Source organism: Silene latifolia, chromosome 6 (assembly GCF_048544455.1).
Source record: "Silene latifolia isolate original U9 population chromosome 6, ASM4854445v1, whole genome shotgun sequence".
Taxonomy (NCBI): Eukaryota; Viridiplantae; Streptophyta; class Magnoliopsida; order Caryophyllales; family Caryophyllaceae; genus Silene; species Silene latifolia.
The window spans coordinates 68,741,446-68,762,560 of record NC_133531.1 but is presented as its reverse complement, the minus strand read 5'-3'; the positions used below and the strand labels follow the sequence as shown (position 1 = coordinate 68,762,560).

General features: G+C 41.1%; 1 non-coding gene across 1 annotated transcript; it reads right to left on the bottom strand.

Moving 5' to 3' along the window:
* Window positions 1-15,001: 15,001 nt before the first annotated feature.
* Window positions 15,002-15,108, bottom strand: LOC141589122 (small nucleolar RNA R71). The gene has a single exon (XR_012520074.1). It is a non-coding gene; the product is annotated as a small nucleolar RNA R71 (small nucleolar RNA).
* Window positions 15,109-21,115: the final 6,007 nt, after the last annotated feature.

Here is a 21,115-nt window from a genome sequence, read left to right as displayed (position 1 = left end):
TCTTCTTCTTAAATCCTCTGTAATTCGTGTTTGTTTGTTTGTTTTCTTTTGCTTATTTCTTTAATTCGTTCGCATGATAGTTTAATAATCATATGTATGTTTAATCATCATCATTAACATGTTTTAATTGTCATAAATCCGACTTAAATCTCAAGTAATCAATATTTGCGGGTTTTCGTCATTAATATTCAATCCGAGTTTTAGAGATTCAATTTCGTCAATATTGAGTTTCTGGAATTTATCTTTGGTATATTTTGCATCCATATTCAGTATTAATTCGTCATCATTCATTATGTTTAGTTTAATTAATTTGTCTAGTTAATTAATTTTAATAGAGGACTCATTCATTAACATCGTTCCTTCATGTAATTAATTCGTCTAATTCCGCCTCATTCATGTTTTACTGTTTTATGACACATTCATATGTTAAATAACATGCTAATCACTTTCATCCGAGTAATATCATCAATCGATCCTTAAAGTTAACAATTAACATTAACGATTTGCAGTTCCGGCTTCACAGCCAGAACTCACCCTTGGAACAGACGCAGCAACTGCTGCGCCTCTTCCAGAGGGCGCAGCTCTGCTGCGCCTGTTCCAGGATGAATTCTGTCCCTGAACTCCGTTTTCTGCCTTGACCTAGTTTGTTTAGCTTACGTATTAATTTACTAATACTCATATTATCACCTGGTTTCCGTTCGTTTATTTGTTTCTTTTATTTTCTTTTATTCCTTTTTCTCAAATCATCCGTTTTAAAGGTATTTTCGACATAAATCGCCTATTCCATTGTAATTATTGTAATTTTCATTATTGTAATTTTCTATCATTATAATCTTTATCGTTTCTTTCATTTGTATGTTTCACATGTAAATTGAGCATTAAATTCCTACTTCGACCCCAATTGTATGTTAATTACGTGTCAACCGACTTAGTCTAATTCTTCACATGCTAGGATTAATCTATGGATGTTGCATTGCATGCATATAACCGACAATATATCAAGTACGAATAACTTCCCTAATCATTAGTAGAGGCCGCTATCGAGGCGGGCGGGATTAGGTGTTCGATCAAAAGAGCTTCCTAATACGTACCCTCACCCCTTACTCCAGATCTCCGTGAGCACCCGTGTTCATTGGCATCCACGAGAGTCATTCTAGACATAGAATGCTAAGGGTAACGATTGCTTAGTGTTCATGTCACTACTTTGTGTCTTGACATGACACGAGGTATTCGAACGGTTCCAATTTCCCATAAAAATTGGTGGCGACTCCATACAAAATGCAAACGCTTGTCCCCGTTTCTCACCAAGCGCCCCCGTGGGCGGCCCGCTGTCCACACCTTCGCACTGATGAAAGGCCTCCCGAAAGGCGAGTTCAAAAACGAGCTGATCAAGTGCGAGGACCTCAACCTAGACACCGCCAGAAAGATGGCCGACCGAGCCGTAAAGGTGGAGGACTATCACAAGACCTGGGTAGGTCACAGTGAAGCTGGGCACCCAGAGAGGAAGAGCCGCCGGGACAACGTTGATGAAGGTCGCCGTGACGTGAATAGGTCACGGCCTGAGAGATTTAATAGGAAACAGAACTCGGCGGGCGCCGGGGGGAGTTCGGAACCATACACCCAGAAGCGGTACAGTAGTCTCACCCCCTGGTCAAATCACCAGCCGGGGTCTTTATGTTGGGGTTGGTGTCCTTAACAGTTAGTGCAAGGACTTATAAATCTCTAAAAGGATCAAAGGGCATACTTTTGGTATTATTATCAGTTGATCCACGTTTATCAATAACGGTTGGCTTGCTAGATAAGTTTGACGTTATTGTCATACAGATGGCGGTGATCAACTGGTCCCTAAAAGTCACACCTATAGGATACGTTTGAGAGATGTGACAGTATGAAAATACAGTCATGTTGATGCCAATTTTGACTAACCAGTTAGTCCGAGTTATTTGACTAGTAATTAGTCAAAATGTGATGTTGAGATATTATATTTAATACGGATTAAATAAAATGGGCTAAGGCGAATTAAACAGTTAATTCGCAAATTAAATATAAACGGTTATATTTAATTAATGTATATTGAATAAATTATACAATATCGTCTTTGTCGGACATGTATTAATAATTCAACTAACCCGTATTATTAGTTGATATTTTAATAGCCGATAACCGATGACGATTTATAATGAAAACCGCGTCATATACATTTTAGCGGGATTGGTCGGACCACGAGTTAAAAGAAGGAGGAAGTGAAAGCCCACTCCCTCCCCTAGGCTCTCGGTTTGGCCGAACCAAACAAAAGGAGAGACTCCCTCTCCTTTTGACCTAGACAATTTCATTTTACAGAAAACTAGGGTTTTGGAGATCATTTCTCTCTGAAACCTAGATCTCACATCGGTAAAACCTCACAATAGCTCTCTCGATATTGCAAGTCAATTAGAGAGCATTTCTAGCACAAGGGCATAGTCTCAGACGGTCTTGGGTGCAACAATTAGGAGGAAATCTCTGTTTTATTTGTTCTTTACGCCGCACTACAAAGGACCCGAGGTTGACTCTTTATCTTTATCGTTTCTCTTGTATTTATGTTTTATGACTATAATTCACATGTAAATTTACGTTATAATCCTTAAATTTAGAGGGTCTTATACGGATATTACCTCACAAGTGGTATCAGAGCGAGGCCACGTAAATTTTCTTTGTGATTTTTCATAAAACGATTTTGAAACGATTGTATTTGTCTCGAAAACCGTGCCTTGTATACACGGCAGAAATTTTTTTTTGAAACCGTGACATGTTTACACGGTTGTTTCACCTTTTTCGTTTTGTTTTTATGCATATTGTTGTTTTATACGGAGATTATAACAATATGTCACGTTTTGTCAGTTTATAAAATTGTTTTGATGCGGTTTTGATCAATTTTGCGATTGCTTTGTTTCGTCAAAACAGTTTTCACGAGGGTTTTGCATTTCCAGAATCTTTTGTACTCGATCGAGCATGTTTTTAATCGATCGAGTGGTTTTCTGTCTTGTTTTTACTCGATCGAGTCCTTGTTGTACTCGATCGACCACTTTCAAAACCCCACTGCTCGATCGAGGAGTCCTCGTACTCGATCGAGCAGATTTGCTGATAAAAGTACTCGATCGACCACCAGTTTAGTCGATCGAGCACTTTCTGTTTGGCAATCCTCTCGATCGACTAGCAGTTCAGTCGATCGAGCCCTTTTGTTCCTCGATCGAGCACCTTTGTCCCTGGATCGAGGGATTTTTGTTCTGACAGCTTTGAAAATTTATTCTTTTTGATTTAAATTTTCTTTTGGCCACAATATGTACTTTATACGGATATTGTACACTCGCTATGATTGTGAAACGGTTCACACACGTACCATTAAGTTATTTTAAAGCGTATTTAAAGCAACGGATTGTAATGGATTAAAATTAAATTGATAGAAGCGGTTTTATCACATGAATTTTAATCATTAAAAGGTGGTTTGGATAAATTTAACATAATTACGGAATTATGTCACGAATGAATTTGTTTTAGTTGATGCATTTTCTTTTATCGTTGATATTGAATGCCGTGAATGCTTTATATTACGTATTTATTTATTTTACAAACGGTTGTAACTTAGTGTGGCCTTAGTAGAACGTGTTACCGTAATGATGGAACACGGTCTTGGTTGTATTTTGAGATCTTGTATCTCCGTTTTGGATTTTTCACTTGTAATTACAGTTGTTAATTAGAATGTAAATAGGTTTATATTTTGTAATTTTAATTGTAATTTTTGAGAAGACCAAAGATGGAGACCGGATGCTCACTCCCGCTACATGGATCAAGATGGAACATCAAGACAAGCTTCTCGGGTCCACCGGTGGATTCCAAAGTTGTTTTATGTTCTTTTTATTAGGATAGGCCACACTAGGAATTTTATTTACGTATTGCATTCTTTTATTTATTTTTCGCAACGATAATATGCATCATATTCCGCCTAAAAACCAAACCACCTATTTATTGCATGAAAACTGACACATATAGAGGTCACGAGTTAGTTTTCTTTGACATTCTCATGTCACACGCTTCAAGCCGTCATCTAAATTAATTCATTCACGCAGTTGCTAGTTATTCGTTCACTTAAAATGAATTATAATTTTGTTGATGGGATCTTCCTCGTATAAACCAAAATTGAGAACGGTCTTTATAGGTCAAACTCCAATGAGTCCCTTCTTCGTCGGTAGGCATAATATGACCCCTTCTACGTCGGGTAAGTTGGAACCGATTGACCTATTTTATCTCAACACTATGGTCACTCGTACGATCCTGTGATCATGGTGGACTATAGATAGGATTTACGGAAATCTATCGACCAAGAGTTCTTACGGAAGAATTAGCTAAACAGTTGGCTTATCAATTTACAGAAATTGAGTCTTGGGATCACTTGTATCATTCTTGAGGGAGATCAATTATGCAAGTGCAAGAGTCTACACGTTAAAATGAATTTTTAAATAGACTTAAATCACCTCGATGAGTTGCTTATTTCGTTTTTGTTTTTCTTTCTTTTTCAGTGTAGAACACGAACTTTTAAACTGCTAAAAACAAATGGCTGGTTCTACTGATAACCCAATGCCAAGTGCCACATTGGACCGTGAGTCCCGGCCGGATCTTCATGAATCGGATGAATCGCCTACTCGATCAAGAATGATGGATCAAACTTCATGGACCGGGAGGCGGCATTACGGAATCTGCCCTGGCGACGGAAGCTCAAATATCTATTAGAGCCCATCCCGGCAAACCCAGGTCCCACGGCTAAAGCTGCTGAAATCACCAAGTTTAATGATTTCTGTATGGAAGCGGGTGCGATTAAAAACGTACTCATTTTTGCAATGGAACCCAATTTGCAGAAACGCTTCATAGCCCATGGTGCAAACAAGATTTTCACCACGCTCACTAAGGAATTCTCAAAAGCACCGAGAATCGTGACCTATGAGCATACCACTCGCTTCTTTGATGCGAGACTCCAGAAGGGCCAACTAGTTAGCCCACACATTCTCAGCATGATTGAGAATGTCGAGAAGTTGGAGACCTTTAATTGTAAGATCAGCGAGAACATTGTGATCGACCGCATGCTTCATTCACTCCACGATGGTTTTGCGCTCTTTAGAGCGAATTACTATATGAATGATTTGAAGAAAACTCCCCATGAACTGCACTCCCTTCTCGTACAGACCGAGAAGGACATGAAGTTCAGTGGGAGTATGAAACAGGATGTTCTCGTTGTGACAAACAAGGGGAAAGGTAAGGGCAAAGCTCAGGCAAACCTAGCAGTAGGTAAGGCGAAGTTTAAGAAGTCGGGTTCAGGTAAGAGTGGTCCTGGTGAGTTGAGCAACTCATGAGGCGCGACAAAGAGCAAGGATGGTAACATGGAGTGTCACCATTGCCACAAGACTGGGCATTGGAGGCGTACATGTCCCGTATACCATGAGGACATAAAGGCAGGTCGTGTTAAACCTGTTGGTATGTTTTCTTCCTCTTCTACTTTTATTCATATGATTGAGATTAACCACGCAAGTTACGGAACTTGGGTACTTGATACTGGTTGTGGTTCTCATCTGTGTAATCATGTGCAGGGGCTCCGAAACATCGAACCCCTCGTAAAGGGTGAGGTGGACCTGCGTGTCGGGAATGGAGCACGAGTGGCTGCCGTCTCGAGGGGAACATATGTGATCCAGCTTCCTAGCGGATTTGAGTTATTTTTATATAACTGCTATTATGTACCTAGTCTTTCTAAAAACATTATTTCTGTTTCTACACTTGATAAACTTGGTTTTTCATTTGTAATAGAGAATAATACTTGCATTTTCTCGTTACACGATATGATTTACGGCAAGGCAGTCTCCATGAATGGAATTTATGTTTTAGATCAGACCAGCGAAATATTACACGTAATGAATAAAAAGTTAAAGGTTGGTGACAAAGATCAAACGTATCTATGGCACTGCCGCATGGGACACATTAATGAGAAACGCGTAAAACAGCTCATAAAGAATGGAGCTATCTCGGCCTTTGATTTTCAAATCATTTGGCACGTGTGAATCATGTCTCATCGGTAAGATGACTCGAATTTCCTTCAAAGGTGTTGGAATGCGCGCTGCTGACCTATTAGGACTCATACACACGGATGTATGTGGACCTATGTCAATCACCGCACGAGAAGGCTATAGGTATTTCATCACTTTCACGGACGATTTAAGTAGATATGGCTATGTCTACTTAATGAAGCACAAAAGTGAATCCTTTGAGAAATTCAAAGAATACCGAACGAGTGGTACGAACCTCTTTGGGTAGAAAGATTAAAACACTACGTTCAGATCGTGGTGGCGAGTATCTTTCTCACGAGTTTGATCAACACCTTAAAGACTGTGGGATTGCCTTACAGTTAACTCCACCTGGAACACCTCAGTTGAATGGTGTCTCCGAACGGAGAAATCGAACACTTCTTGATATGGTTCGATCCATGATGAGTCACACGGTATTACCTGATTCATTATGGGGTTATGCTCTTATGTCAGCCGCTCTAATACTCAACCGAAGTCCGTCTAAAGCTGTTGACAAGACTCCATATGAACTATGGAAGGGAACGGTCCCCAACTTGTCCTTTATACGGGTTTGGGGCTGCGAGGCTTATGTCAAGTGGAGACACGAGGATAAGCTCGGCCCGCGATCGGTCAAGACATACTTTATAGGTTATCCTAAAGGAACACTTGGTCATTACTTCTATTCGCCAACCGAACAACGTGTTTTTGTTGCGGCTAGTGCGACATTCTTAGAGAAGGAATTTCTCGAGAATGCAAAGAGTGATAGAACCTTCGAACTGTCGGAGATTACGGAACCAAGTACCGAGCAACCATTGGAGGAACCAGTTCCTTCAATCCCGGCTGCGGTTAATATTCCTGAGGAACCTAGGAGGTCGGGAAGAGTCTCTATTCCTCCGGACAGATACATTGGTATGGTCGAGGAACATGACATAGATGACGTTCTACTCTTAACGAGTAGTGAACCCGCAACCTATAAAGGTGCCATGACTAGTTCTGACTCAAAGCTATGGCTTGAGGCCATGCAATCCGAGATGGACTCCATGTACGAGAACAACGTGTGGGATCTTGTTGACTTACCTTTAAGGTTCGTCCCTTCAATGCAAATGGCTTTACAAGATAAAGCATTCAGTGGAAGGTCAACAAGATATCTACAAAGCACGACTAGTTGCTAAAGGTTTCACCCAAGTGCCAGGTTTGCACTACGATGAAATTTTTGCACCCGTAGTCATGCTGCGTTCCATTCGGATTATCTTAGCGATTGCCGCTTTTCATGACTATGAAATTTGGCAAATGGACGTGAAACCGCCTTCTTAAACGGCTTTTTGGAGGAAGAGTTGTACATGGTACAACCCGAAGGTTTCATCGATCCAGAACATCCTAAGAAAGTGTGCAAGCTTAAGCGTTCCATTTATGGACTTAAGCAAGCATCGAGGAGTTGGAATCATCGCTTCGACCAAGTGATAAAAGAAAATGGATTCACTCGATCGGTCGAGGAACCATGTCTATATATCAAGTCGAGTGGGAGCAAGATTGTCTTCCTAATATTGTATGTTGACGACATACTCCTGATTGGGAATGACATACCTCTCTTAACTTCGGTGAAAGTATGGTTGAAGAACCATTTTCAGATGAAAGATCTGGGTGAGGCACAAATAATTCTGGGCATCCGTATCTACCGAGATAGATCACGATGGATGTTATCTCTCAGTCAGGAGTCTTACATAGACAAAGTCCTAGAGAGATTCAGCATGACTAACTCCAAGAAGGGTTTTCTTCCTATGGCTCCAGGGGTGCATTTGAGCAAGTCTCAGGCACCAGAGACACCGGAAGAGAAAGAGCGCATGACACGGATTCCTTATGCTTCGGCTATAGGATCAATCATGTATGCCATGATATGCACACGTCCGGACGTGGCATATGCATTGAGTATGACAAGTCGATTCCAACAAAGATCCAGGTGAATCACATTGGATGGCTGTCAAGAACATTCTTATGTACCTACGGAGGACTAAAGATTGGGCATTGACTTATGGAGGCCCTCAAAGCTATGCGCAACCGGTTACGCAGATGCTAGCTTCCAAACGGATCGAGATGACTCGAAATCTCGATGTCTGGATTCGTTTTTACTCTTAATGGCGCTGCATCACTGGAAGAGTTCCAAACAAACTGTTCAGACAGATTCTACGACCGAGTCCGAGTACTATGCCGCGTCTGAAGCTACAAAGGAAGCGATATGGATGCGTCGATTCTTACATGGACTATCTCAGTAGTGCCTAGTTCGAATGACCCGATCACCATCTATTGCGACAATAGTGGTGCCATCTTCCAAGCTAAGGAGCCAAAGTCTAGCAACAAGTCTAGACATGTACAACGGAAAGCTCATCTAATCCGAGATTACGTGGAGCAAAAGGAAGTAGTGATAGAAAAGATTGCTACAGATGATAACATAGCAGATCCTCTCACTAAACCATTACGACAAGATAAGCATGAAGGGCACGTTAATTCCATGGGAATTAAACGTGTTCCTAAGTTGTAGTACTCTTTTATGGATTAGATTCATTCTCTTTTGTACTCTATACAACATCATCGTTTTGATATTTATATATTTTGTTTTTCATGTGGAATTGTACGACAATTTTGAACACCACAAAGTGAACTGAACAAACATTATATTTTTAGTCCTTAATTGCCCACATGAGCTGATAACTCTGGCAATTATTTTGTGACGTTGGTTGATGGTGGGTTCAACGAGCCATAAGTCAACCGGTTGACTGACCAATCACAGAGGCGAGTTATACGGATATCTCGTAGGACACCATTGTGACATCGACGTGGAGTCCTAAATGTTTTATAACATTCGCTGCCCGGTCGTGGATAGGACCTCCATGGTGATCCTAAGAGTCGATTCTTTTGACTAACGACTGTCTCTTGAGACTACGGCAGATTTTGGGTGACTTTGGTTTCTTTCTCACGGTCATCCGTAACGAGGGGGCCAAGTAGATTTTTTTCGGGGTCATTCCATGTTGTGCTTAGATCGGAAGGAGTCGAGTTGAAGGAAATATTCAGCCTTTATCGGTACTCGATATTTCTCGGGGCCACTCGAGGAGTCAGAATCGAAATGCATGGCCATGCTCGGATACGGATTCGTTTTATCGGTTAAGTTACTCTCTAGTGGGAAACCACTCAAGATACGAGATCGATTGTAAAATACGACCTTTGCGGATCCGGATCTGCAAATTGTTTTACATTGAGTGGGAGAAATTTTTAAATGAATATGAGAATCGGTTATCGCACATACACTTGTACGGACAAGTGGGAGTTTGTTGGAGCTTGTGTCCTCCAGTTAGTGCGGATAACGTCATTTCACATACACGTGTACGGACAAGTGGGAGCTTGTTGGGGTTGGTGTCCTTAACAGTTAGTGCAAGGACTAATAAATCTCTAAAAGGATCAAAGGGCATACTTTTGGTATTATTATCAGTTGATCCACGTTTATCAATAACGGTTGGCTTGCTAGATAAGTTTGACGTTATTGTCATACAGATGGCGGTGATCAACTGGTCCCTAAAAGTCACACCTATAGGATACGTTTGAGAGATGTGACAGTATGAAAATGTGATGTTGAGATATTATATTTAATACGGATTAAATAAAATGGGCTAAGGCGAATTAAACAGTTAATTCGCAAATTAAATATAAACGGTTATATTTAATTAATGTATATTGAATAAATTATACAATATCGTCTTTGTCGGACATGTATTAATAATTCAACTAACCCGTATTATTAGTTGATATTTTAATAGCCGATAACCGATGACGATTTATAATGAAAACCGCGTCATATACATTTTAGCGGGATTGGTCGGACCACGAGTTAAAAGAAGGAGGAAGTGAAAGCCCACTCCCTCCCCTAGGCTCTCGGTTTGGCCGAACCAAACAAAAGGAGAGACTCCCTCTCCTTTTGACCTAGACAATTTCATTTTACAGAAAACTAGGGTTTTGGAGATCATTTCTCTCTGAAACCTAGATCTCACATCGGTAAAACCTCACAATAGCTCTCTCGATATTGCAAGTCAATTAGAGAGCATTTCTAGCACAAGGGCATAGTCTCAGACGGTCTTGGGTGCAACAATTAGGAGGAAATCTCTGTTGATTTCTGTTCTTTACGCCGCACTACAAAGGACCCGAGGTTGACTCTTTATCTTTATCGTTTCTCTTGTATTTATGTTTTATGACTATAATTCACATGTAAATTTACGTTATAATCCTTAAATTTAGAGGGTCTTATACGGATATTACCCCACACTTTACCCTAAGCAAGACTGAAGGGCAGAAATGGGCAAGGCCCCCCAAGGCGAGAGGGGACAGCGACACCAGCCAGTTTTGCGAGTACCATGGCCAGACCGGCCATAAGACCGACAACTGTCGGCATCTGAGGAACGCCATCGAAGAGCTGATCCGAAAGGGGGCCCTCAGCAAGTATGTAGCTGGAGGCCCAGAAACAAGCTCTGACGGGGCGAATAGAAAATCAGTATTCCAGCGGATGGGAGTGATCCAGGTTGTCATCGGGGGGAACGAGAATGGTGGGTCAGCTAATGGGCACAAACGGCACCTGAATGAGCTATACCAAACCATCAACTTTGTGCCCAAAACAGCGATCCCCGCTTCCGCAATCCCCGATATAACCATCGGAAAGAAGGACTACGAAGGAGTCGTCGCCCCGCACAGCGACCCGCTCGTAGTCCACCTAGACATAGCCAACCACTTGGTCAAAAGGTGCCTGATTGACACAGGCGCCTACACAAACATCATGTTCAGGGAGTGCTTTTTCAATCTCGGTCTGAAGATTGGAGACCTGAGCCCCTGCACTAACCCGCTATACAGCTTCTCTGGGGCCGGCTGATGCGAGTCCGTTTCGTGTTCACAAATTAAGATGTGGTCGTTGGGTCACGGTCAAATCAAAACACAATTTATAGCTTCACAAACAACTCTACAATTAGTAAAGAGGCAAGTAAAGGTCGGATCCCAAGGGACGGGTATTGAAATGACATTTCTATTACAACTAGTGGTGTCTAAGGGGTGTCACAAATTGGGTTGATGTAGAAGGCCACTAAACTAAAATAGCAATGAAAATAAACAAGCAAGATGAATTAAAGGGGGTGTAAACAATTGATTAAAATCACTAGGGTGTCATGGGATCATATGGGAATCATAGGATATGATCATACAAATATGTTCTCAATTTATAAGCAAGCAATTATTGTTGTGATGGATTGAGTTGGGTTATATCTTACAATCCTAGGAAAGTTTGGGTCCCGGAGCCGAATCGATTAGATTGTACAACATCTACAAGTCGACTTAATCTTCCCTACTCAACAACATGCATGGTCTAATGAGACTCGAGTTGGGTTATGTCTTACAAGTCTCATTGAAAAGATAGGAGATGATATGAAATGCAAGGATTCATAGGCTTAGCATTTCATCAAATATAATATGTGCATGAGTTGAGATCAAAACAAGCAAGCAAATAAAACATGAAAGCATATTAGATTAAGCATGAATCATTCCCCATGTAGGTTTCCCCTAATCACCCATTTAACCCTAGCTAAGAGACTACTCACTCATTATCATGTTGATCATGCTAGCAAGGTTGTCAATCATACCAACAATATGAAACATGATGAATAAATGAAAGTAATTAACAATAATTAAAAAGGGATTAAGAGATTATACCTACTAATGATTCCAATAATAAAGCAAAGATAAAAGAAGTACTTGAATGCTTGATTGAGAGGTTGTCAATCTCCCAATAATAACCCAAATAATCTTCAATTACCCAAAATAAAGGATGAACAAAAGAGAGATTAAAGAACTAAAACTTGGATTAAAACTTGATTAATACTTGATTACAATATTAAAAAGAGATTTGATTGATATTAACTACACTAATTATTGATAAGAAGAACATCCTCCTCTAATTAGACTAATGGGGTATTTATAGTGGAAATTAGGGAGGATGCATTAGGGTTAACTAAGGGCTAATCTAGTAATTACACTTTTTAGATTGAGCAAGGAGGAGCCGTTATTTTTCGAGAGAAGGGCTTCTTTCTTTGTAGCTTGGAGAAGACAATTCGTGCTGGAGCCGAATCCGGGCGGAATAAGGTCGGGACGGGCGGATTCTGGCGTTGGAATCCGAGCGGATTCAGGGGAATCCGAACGGATTGTGGAGGTGGAATCCGAGCGGAATAGGGCAAAGCCGCTCGGATTGTCTTCTTTGGGGACGGACGGATTGGTGACAATCCGCTCGGATTGTCACTCAAAGAACATATCTTCTTCTTTTCTTCCCTTTTCTTCATAAATTCCTTGGGGATTTCCTTGGGGACTCAAGGATCCTTTCTCAACATTGCTCTTCTACTATAATATGTACAAAGGCCTTCTAATCTTGTCTCTCCTTGATGCTTGGTCATTGAATTCGATCAATTTAGTCTCGTTTTGCCATGAAAATGCAAGATTCTTACTCCTTTCCTACCAAGGGATCAAAATCTCAAAGAATATGCAAAACAAAGAACTAAAGATAAGAAATGACCCAAATATGCACTAAAAAGCATGTGAACAAGGCTAATTCGGGGGCTAAATATGCGCTAATTATGGTCACATCACCGGCCTGGTACCCCTGGGGTCAATCAGACTGCCGGTGATGTTCGGCCAAGCAGATGCGGCCAAAAATGTTTTGTCTGAGTTCGTGGTTATTGATGGTTCGTCTGCCTACAATGTTCTCATAGGCCGAGTCACTTTGAGCGAGGCCGATGCGGTGATGTCCATCCGGGCCCTGACATTGATGTATGTCTCGGACCGGGGGGAAGCACAAAAGCTCGTCTCAAAGGACGAGAGAGACGAAATAGTCAATGTCCAAGTATCTGCCAGGGGGTGCAACATGCAATCCCTCAAAGTGGCGAAGAAATCAAAGAAAGGGAAGAGCCCATCCTTACAGCAGGAGGGTGATCCGATGAACACCAAAGGGACTTAAGAGTAGAAGATCTAGTCCTAAAAAAGTCGGCCGCAACAAACAAAGGAAACATCCATGGTAAAATGACGGCCAACTGGGATGGACCCTACAAGGTAGTGGAATAAATGAGGTCGGGGACATACCGGCTGACAGACATGGAGGGAGTGCCTCTAATGAGCCACTAGAACACAGACAACCTTAGAAAATACTTCATATAGCGGCGGAGGTGTCCGAGACCGTTGTGGGCACCCCAACGCGTGATTATATCTAATGAAGAGTGATCCAAGTTTTCCATCAAAATGAAGAGTCCCCTCCATAGTCGTACCAAGGTAGACGCCACGGCCAAAGCCGGGCAGTCACTAGTAGACGCCACGGCCAAAGCCGGGCAGTCACTGCAATGGCGGTTGATACTCGCGAAAGCGACCAACATGCTTAGTAGACGCCAGCCGGGCAGTCACTACAAATGTAGTTGATACTCGCGAAAGCGACCAACATGCTTAAGAACGTATAAGTACAGTTGAGAACGCAAATCTAGTTACCCCGGCCAATCCGGGAGTGGCAGAGGAAGCGATCAATATGTCTATAGATACGAACGCTGTCGAGCCGTAACCTCGATTGCCTCGGCCAAAGCCGGGAGTGACGGGGAAACGACCGATACGCTAACATGTTCACAACAGCAGTTGGGAAGCGCAAATCTGACCGCCTCGGCTAAGACCGGGAGTGGAGGAGGAAGCGACCGACATGCCAACATGTTTAAAACCGTTTAAATACAGTTGAGATATGCAATCTAACTGCCTCGGCCAAGCCGAAGGTAACCCAACTCAATCCATCACAACAATAATTGCTTGCTTATAATTTGAGAACATGTTTGTATGATCATATCCCATGATTCCCCTATGAACCCATGACACCCTAGTGCTTTTAATCAATTGTTTACACCCCTTATTTTATTTACCTTGTTAGTTTATTTTCATTGCTACCTTAGTTTAGTAACCTTCTACATCAACCCAATTTGTGACACCCCCTAGACACCACTAGTTACAATAGAATCCTCATTTCAATACCCGTCCCTTGGGATCCGACCTTTACTTGCCTCTTTACTAATTGTAGAGTTGTTTGTGAAGTATAAATTGTGTTTTGTATCGACCATTGACCAACGACCACATATGTTTAATTGTGAACACCAAATGGCCTCGATCAAAAATGGCGCCGTTGCCGGGGACGGTGTTTAATTGATTTAAGCTTTCTTTTATTGTTTTTAGTTGTGTCTTTTTCACCTTGGGGAAGTAAAACTCCTCAAGGTTTGTTCTAATTGTTTTCTAGTTGTTTGATATTTTGCATGTCTAGAAGGTTACAAAGAGATTTGTTACCTTTTGACCGTGAAATCGAAAGAACCTTGACGAATAATAGGAGACTTGTTAGGAGGAATTTGAGAGGTGTTGGTGAAGTTGTTCAACCCACTAGTGAGTTTGTCAATCCTTTCGCAATAGAAGGAGAAGAGAACCCATTAAACAATATCCCACAAAATCCACCTACAATGCCTAAATTCTCGTCACACTCTATACCCACCGAGGAGGATTTACCGAATGGTACTCCTACCCCACAACATCTTACCGGAAACTTTATTGCCAAGTCCGCCTTCATCCAACTAGTTGAGAGGAGCCAATTCGGGGGAATGCCTAGTGAGGACCCTCATTCTCATATGGAAACCTTTTGCGATTATTGTGAAGCTATCTCTCAAACGGGCGTGACTCAAGACCAAATAAGATGGGTCTTATTTCCTTTTTCGTTAATCGGCACCGCAAAGCAATGGTTGAAGGGCCTTGATAAGGCCACCCTTGGAATAGATTCTTGGAAGAAGCTAGCTCTAGCTTTCTACAAAAAATTCTACCCACCGGAAAAGACCAATATGCTAAGAGCTCAAATCACGGGTTTTAAGCAAAGGGATGAAGAATCTTTGTATGAAGCTTGGGAGCGGTTCAAAGGTATTTGTCGCTCATGTCCTCACCATGGACTTAGCGAATGGTTTTTAGTGCAACAATTTTGGAATGGTTTATATGAAGATTCAAGGAACATTCTCAATATGGGATCAAATGGAATGTTCACCGAAGTTGATGACAATCAAACATGGAACAAGATTGAGGAAATGGCGGTCCATAATTCACAATATAGTAGGCCTCGCAAGGCTACTAGAGGAGGAAAGTATGAAGTGGACACCGTTACTCAATTGGGTGCTCAACTTAGTGCTCACATTGACACAATCAACTTGAAGTTTGAACAAGCTATTGCTAGACTTGAGGAAAACTCAAAATCATCAAAGCATCATGTCAATGCCATGACGGCATCCTCATCAATCCCAAGCGGGATATGTGAGAATTGTGGAACCTTGGGTCATGACTCAAGTGAATGTAGGGGAACAACCGAACAAGTTAATGCTTTCCAAGCTTACAAAAGTGGTACCCCTTATTCAAATTTATACAATGAAAACACCAAGTTCCATCCAAATCTCTCATACAAAAGCCAAAATGTTCAAAACCCTCAAACAACATACACTACACCACCCATGAGAAATCAAAATCAAAGACCCTTTTTCAATCAAAACCAAGGCTACCAAAATCAAAATCCATACAATCACCAAAATGACCAAGGTTTTGATGTCCAAAAAGCGGTCCTCCAAATGCAAAAGAATCAACAAGAATTTTTCACTCAAATGCAAAAAGATAGCCAAGCAAAAGACACCACCATCAACAACATTCTAGCTCACACCAAGATGTTGGAAACACAATTGACCCAACTAGCATCTTCAAGCTCACAAAGACAAAAGGGGCAATTACCACCTCAAGGTAATCCCCCTAGACATGAAACGGTTAGTGCCATTCACTTGAGAAGTGGTACAAGATATGAAGCACCGAAGGAGCAAGTTGAGGATGAAGTTGTGAGAGCTAGTGAGAATGAAGTTGTGGTGCAAGGTCCCAAAGAAGGGGAATCATCAAAAGAAGAAAGTTCAAAGAAAAATGAAGACAAAGCCAAAGAAAAGGAGCCCATTGTGATTAGACTTCCTTTTCCAAGTCGTCAAGCCAAGCCCAAATTTGATGATCAACTTGGAAAGTTCATGGAGATTGTGAAGAACTTAGAAGTCTCAATTCCTTTCACGGAATTAATCAATCACGTTCCGGCCTATGCAAAGTACATGAAAGATATCCTCACAAAGAAGAAGTCAATCCGGAAACTTGAGACTATCGCCTTTACTAAGGTGAGTAGTGCAATACTTCAAGGGAGTTCACCTCCAAAGTTAAAGGATCCGGGAAGCTTCTCAATACCGTGTACCATTGGCGACACAACGATCAACAAAGCCTTATGTGATCTAGGGGCTAGTGTGAGTGTCATGCCATACTCGGTGAGTAAAAGGTTGGGAATGGGAGAGCTTAAATGCACCAATATCACTCTTCAAATGGCCGATAGATCGACGAAGACACCATTAGGGATATGGGAAGATGTCCCCGTGCGAATTGGGAAGTTTTTCATCCCGGTAGACTTTGTCATTGTTGATATGGAGGAAGATTCCAACATTCTAATCATCTTAGGAAGACCTTTCCTACACACCGCGGGTGCGGTGATTGATGTGAAACATGGAGAGCTCACTCTAGAAGTGGGAGATGAAAGCATAACTTTTAATCTTAACAAAACCATGAGAGCTCCTCGTTTGCATGAACCATGTTTCATGATTGATCATTATAGCCGGAAAGATGAAAGGAAGAAATTGGAACTCCAATGGAGGAAGAAAATTGAAGATGCTCCATTCAAAGAGCAAGTGAATTGTGACAAGGAGAGCTTGCAAAGCTCATCAAAATCAACCAAGGAAGAAGATGATGGCCTCATTGGCCAAGAGAAGAAATTGGGAGAGTTGTCTCCATCTAAGCAAGAGATTTTCAATGATCAACTCAATGAAGTTTGTGGTCTTTGGGACGACGAATTTGAAGGGATCTTTAATCCCTACATTGGGCATGCCATCGATCATGATCAACAACAAGGGCCACGGTCTATTGAGGACCTCTACCACAACAATGAACAAGCTTTTGATTACTTTTTCAAGGTGTTAAGCAACATCAACAACACCTTGAACATGCCCCCTTGACATCTCATCAAGAATGAGAGTTTGGTGGAGTCCTCCCTAAACCACCACTTGTAAATATTTCTAACTCCCTAACTTACTTTTCAATTTTTGTATTGCATTTTTGTCATTTTTGGATTTTATTTACTTTGATCAAAATAATTGTCATGAAAAGAGAGAAGTGAGGGAGGGATTAACAATTTCAATTGATGTGTAGTGCTTTACCTTAGTGTGGGGATGGCAATTGCCTAGGCTATTCATGCCTTAGTAGTGCCCCCTCAATGAAGAACACAAGATTTGAAAGAAAGAAAGAAAGAATGATAAGGGAATGCATTGTGCGCGAATAAGCTGAACACGTGTGCACAAGGACCAATCCGAGCGGATTCCTGAGAATCCGCCCGTCTGAAGAAGATCCGAGCATCCTGCTGAGAAGACGCCCGTCTTGGGCTGTGTTGAAATTGCAAATTTCTTGACTGTCAAAGAATCCGAGCGGATTTCTGGAAAGACGCCCGTCTCACAGAATCCGTCCGTCTTTTGAAAAAGACGCCCGTCTCAAAGCTGAAGAAAAACAAAGAAAATCTCTGGACTGAAATCCGTCCGTCCTGCACGAAATCCGCCCGTCCCATCTCAGAAGAATCCGGGCGGATTCTGGGGAATCCGCCCGTCTCTAGGCGGGATTTTGAAAATTTTGAAGCTGTAGAATCCGCACGAATTGCGCCCAATCCGCACGGATTGTCCCTGCGTCTTGAAAAATCTCGACTTCTTTATAACCCATCCCACCTTCATTCATTCATTCATTCATTCATAAACACTACCCACAACATCAAAACCCTCATCCTCTCCATCTCAAAAACAAAAACCCTCAACAAAACTCACCAAAATCAAATCAAACCATCTTTCAAACAACAAATCAATCACTCCATCTTCATTAACAATCAAAACCAAGCACAAATTCTTCAACCTTTAAGTCGATTTTTGTTCTCATAAAGGCAAAGCCTTTCACCTTCAAATCGATTTGGGCATTCTACAAATTGAAGATTTTTGACTCTTTACTTGGTTAGTTCATCAAATGGCAAGAACAAAGGGAGCAACAAAGGCAACAAAGGCACCAAAAGCAAAGGCTCTCTCTCAAAGGCAAAAAGCTCTCCAAATAAAGAAGGCTTTGGCAATGGTGGTAGCAACACCAAGCTTGGAAGTGCAACAACAACAACAAATTTCTATGGAAGCATCACCTTTTACTCCGGTAATCGATCAACTCTTGCATTATCCGGAGGTAACTTTCATTTCCGATACCCATAGAAATACATTTGTCAAGTTTGCTATGAAACAAATTCAATCCACCAAATTCATATGTAAAGATGCTTTGGAGAAATTGGGTGTTCTTGAACAAACAAGAGTCTTTTTCAATGCCATGGGTTTGAAGAAATTGTTTGAAATGAAGGAAGTAACATACCCCTCCCTTGTCTTGGAATTCTTAAGTTCTTTAAAAGTGACAAAAGTTGAGAATAGGGAAAATATTGAGTTTCGTCTAGCTAACACTAGTAGACGCATTACCTTTCCGGAATTGGGTAAAATTTTGGGTCTTAGCGATGAACCGAAATATTTTAAGCAATATGGGAAGTATGACCCCGAGCCTCTTTGGGAGGCAATCTCCGGGAAGAAATTTGAAGATTTTCATGCTTGTCGTGCTCTTTTGGTCCATCATCCGGGCATAAGAGTATGGCACAAAGTTGTGGGAAATACCATAATTGCTAGGAAAGACACCAATCATTTCACAGGACTCGATTTTATTCTCCTTGAATCAACTTTGAATATTGGAAGAATTCACACCAAGCCTTACAATTCTTTGAGGCTATTGGTTGATAGATGGCTTCATGTTGATAGTGGGAAGAAGGGTACAACCGTTATTGTTAATGGCGGCCTAGTCACGGTCCTAGCCAAGCACTTTGATCCTAATTTCAATAAGGATAGCAAGTACAAGGCAAAGGAAGGTGGCCATCTTATTGATATGTCCATCATGATTAACAAGTTTAAGTGGGTTGCTCACAATCCCCTTGACACCAAATTTGGGTGGCTTACTAGTGAGGCTCGATCATTCACTTTACCCGCAAAGATTTGCCGTCTTAGTGTCCACCGGACCAACTATTTACTTCCCCTATCCAAGGAAGCCGAGTACATCATTCAACAACAAAAGGGTGATCATGAAACTCCCTCCTCTTCCATTGTTATACCGCCTTACCCCTTTGTGTATGAAGAGTTCAAACCGCAAGGAATTGAAATTGGAAAAGACTATGTAACTCTTCTTATGCAAGCCATGCACAAGCAAGCTTATGAAGATCGGAAGAATGCTTATTTGGCTCAATATCCTCCCCTCTTACATCTAGCTAGGCAAGGACTCCTTGATCCATCTTGTCCTTTGCCTAGTTGGGCGGATAGAGAAGCCTTATTTCCGGGTGCATCTAGGGACGTGGTGGAAGACAATGAGGTTGTTGGAAATGGTGAAGAAATTGATGATAATATTGAGGAAGAAGCAAGTGGAGATGAAGAAAGAGATGGTGAAGATGATGATGAGCAAGATGATGGAGAAAGAGATGAAGAAAGTGCCAAGGAAAGTGGCAATGTGACCGCTTCTCATGAGGGAAGTGATGATGATGATAGCATGATGGAAGACTAGCCTTGGAGACTCCTACTCTCCCATGGTTTGTCTATATCTCTTTGTATTTTATTTCATTTTGATCATTGTTGGTTTAGTCCTAGCAACATCAAAGGACTCACACCTCGGTTCCATTGAGGTGTTCTTTATTGTTCCCATTTTTGAAAATCCAAAATGACAATCTAGTTTCATGCATAGCATAGTGTGTGCATGAACTATACCCATGCTTTGACATTAGCAATAGTGTCTTATTTGGTTTGGGGAAGTTAATGCATACACAACGGGAGGTAATCTAAATTATCCTCTCCGTCATAACAAAAACCATGCATCATGTAGTATAGCTTAGTGTAGAATTGCATTTAGTATAGAAATCATGCATCATTTTGCATAATTTCCATCATTTTGGCCATTGAGGACAATGCCCATATTAGTGTGGGGATGGGAATTCTAACACTTAACTTTTATTCAAAAACCATAAAAATTGAAAATTTTCAAAAAATCATAAAAATTTGAAAAATTGAAAAACCAAAAACAAGTTCATTTCCTTTGTATATATTGTCTTGTATATATTGTGTTTGTTTATCCTTGTTCACTTTGATCGACTACGCCACATCCGAGACATGAGGATATTGAAGACCGCATGGTATGATCTTTCCAATCTCCTATTTCCTCTTTATGTTAATGACTATGTGGCTTTATTTTGATTGATGCGGTAAAACAATGTGAACTTAGGATTGCATTTAGTTTATTTGTCATATTAGTTGGTAGAATCATTTGCATTAGGATGTTTATATGTTAGTTGCATCATGGCATGTAGTTGCATGTTAGAAAAATTTTGCGAAACCGTCTATTTGGGAAGCTTGACAAGTGTATATAGGCCCTAGTAGATGCTTTTTCTTCTTAAGACTTTGCTTGGAAGAATACTTGTAAAACACCCTAGGATGTGTCATGCTAGTATCCTTTGACCCATGGTTTAAGGCCTAGTCAAGAGTACCTTGTGGTGTGATAACTCCTTGGCTACCGTTTATTCCAAGGTGACCCTTAAAACCATGCATACTTCTATCATTCATCCATGTTCTACCATACATTTTTGTCATCAAAGGGAATGGGCACAAAAAGAAATCAATTTGAGTTCAATGAAATGAAAAGTGAAAGAAAGTTTGCAAAAATGCATCAAATGAAAAGAGGAGCAAAAATAGAACTCCTAAAGCTTCAAATACAAGGCACCCTCGTTACTAATTGGGGTGACTTTGAAAATG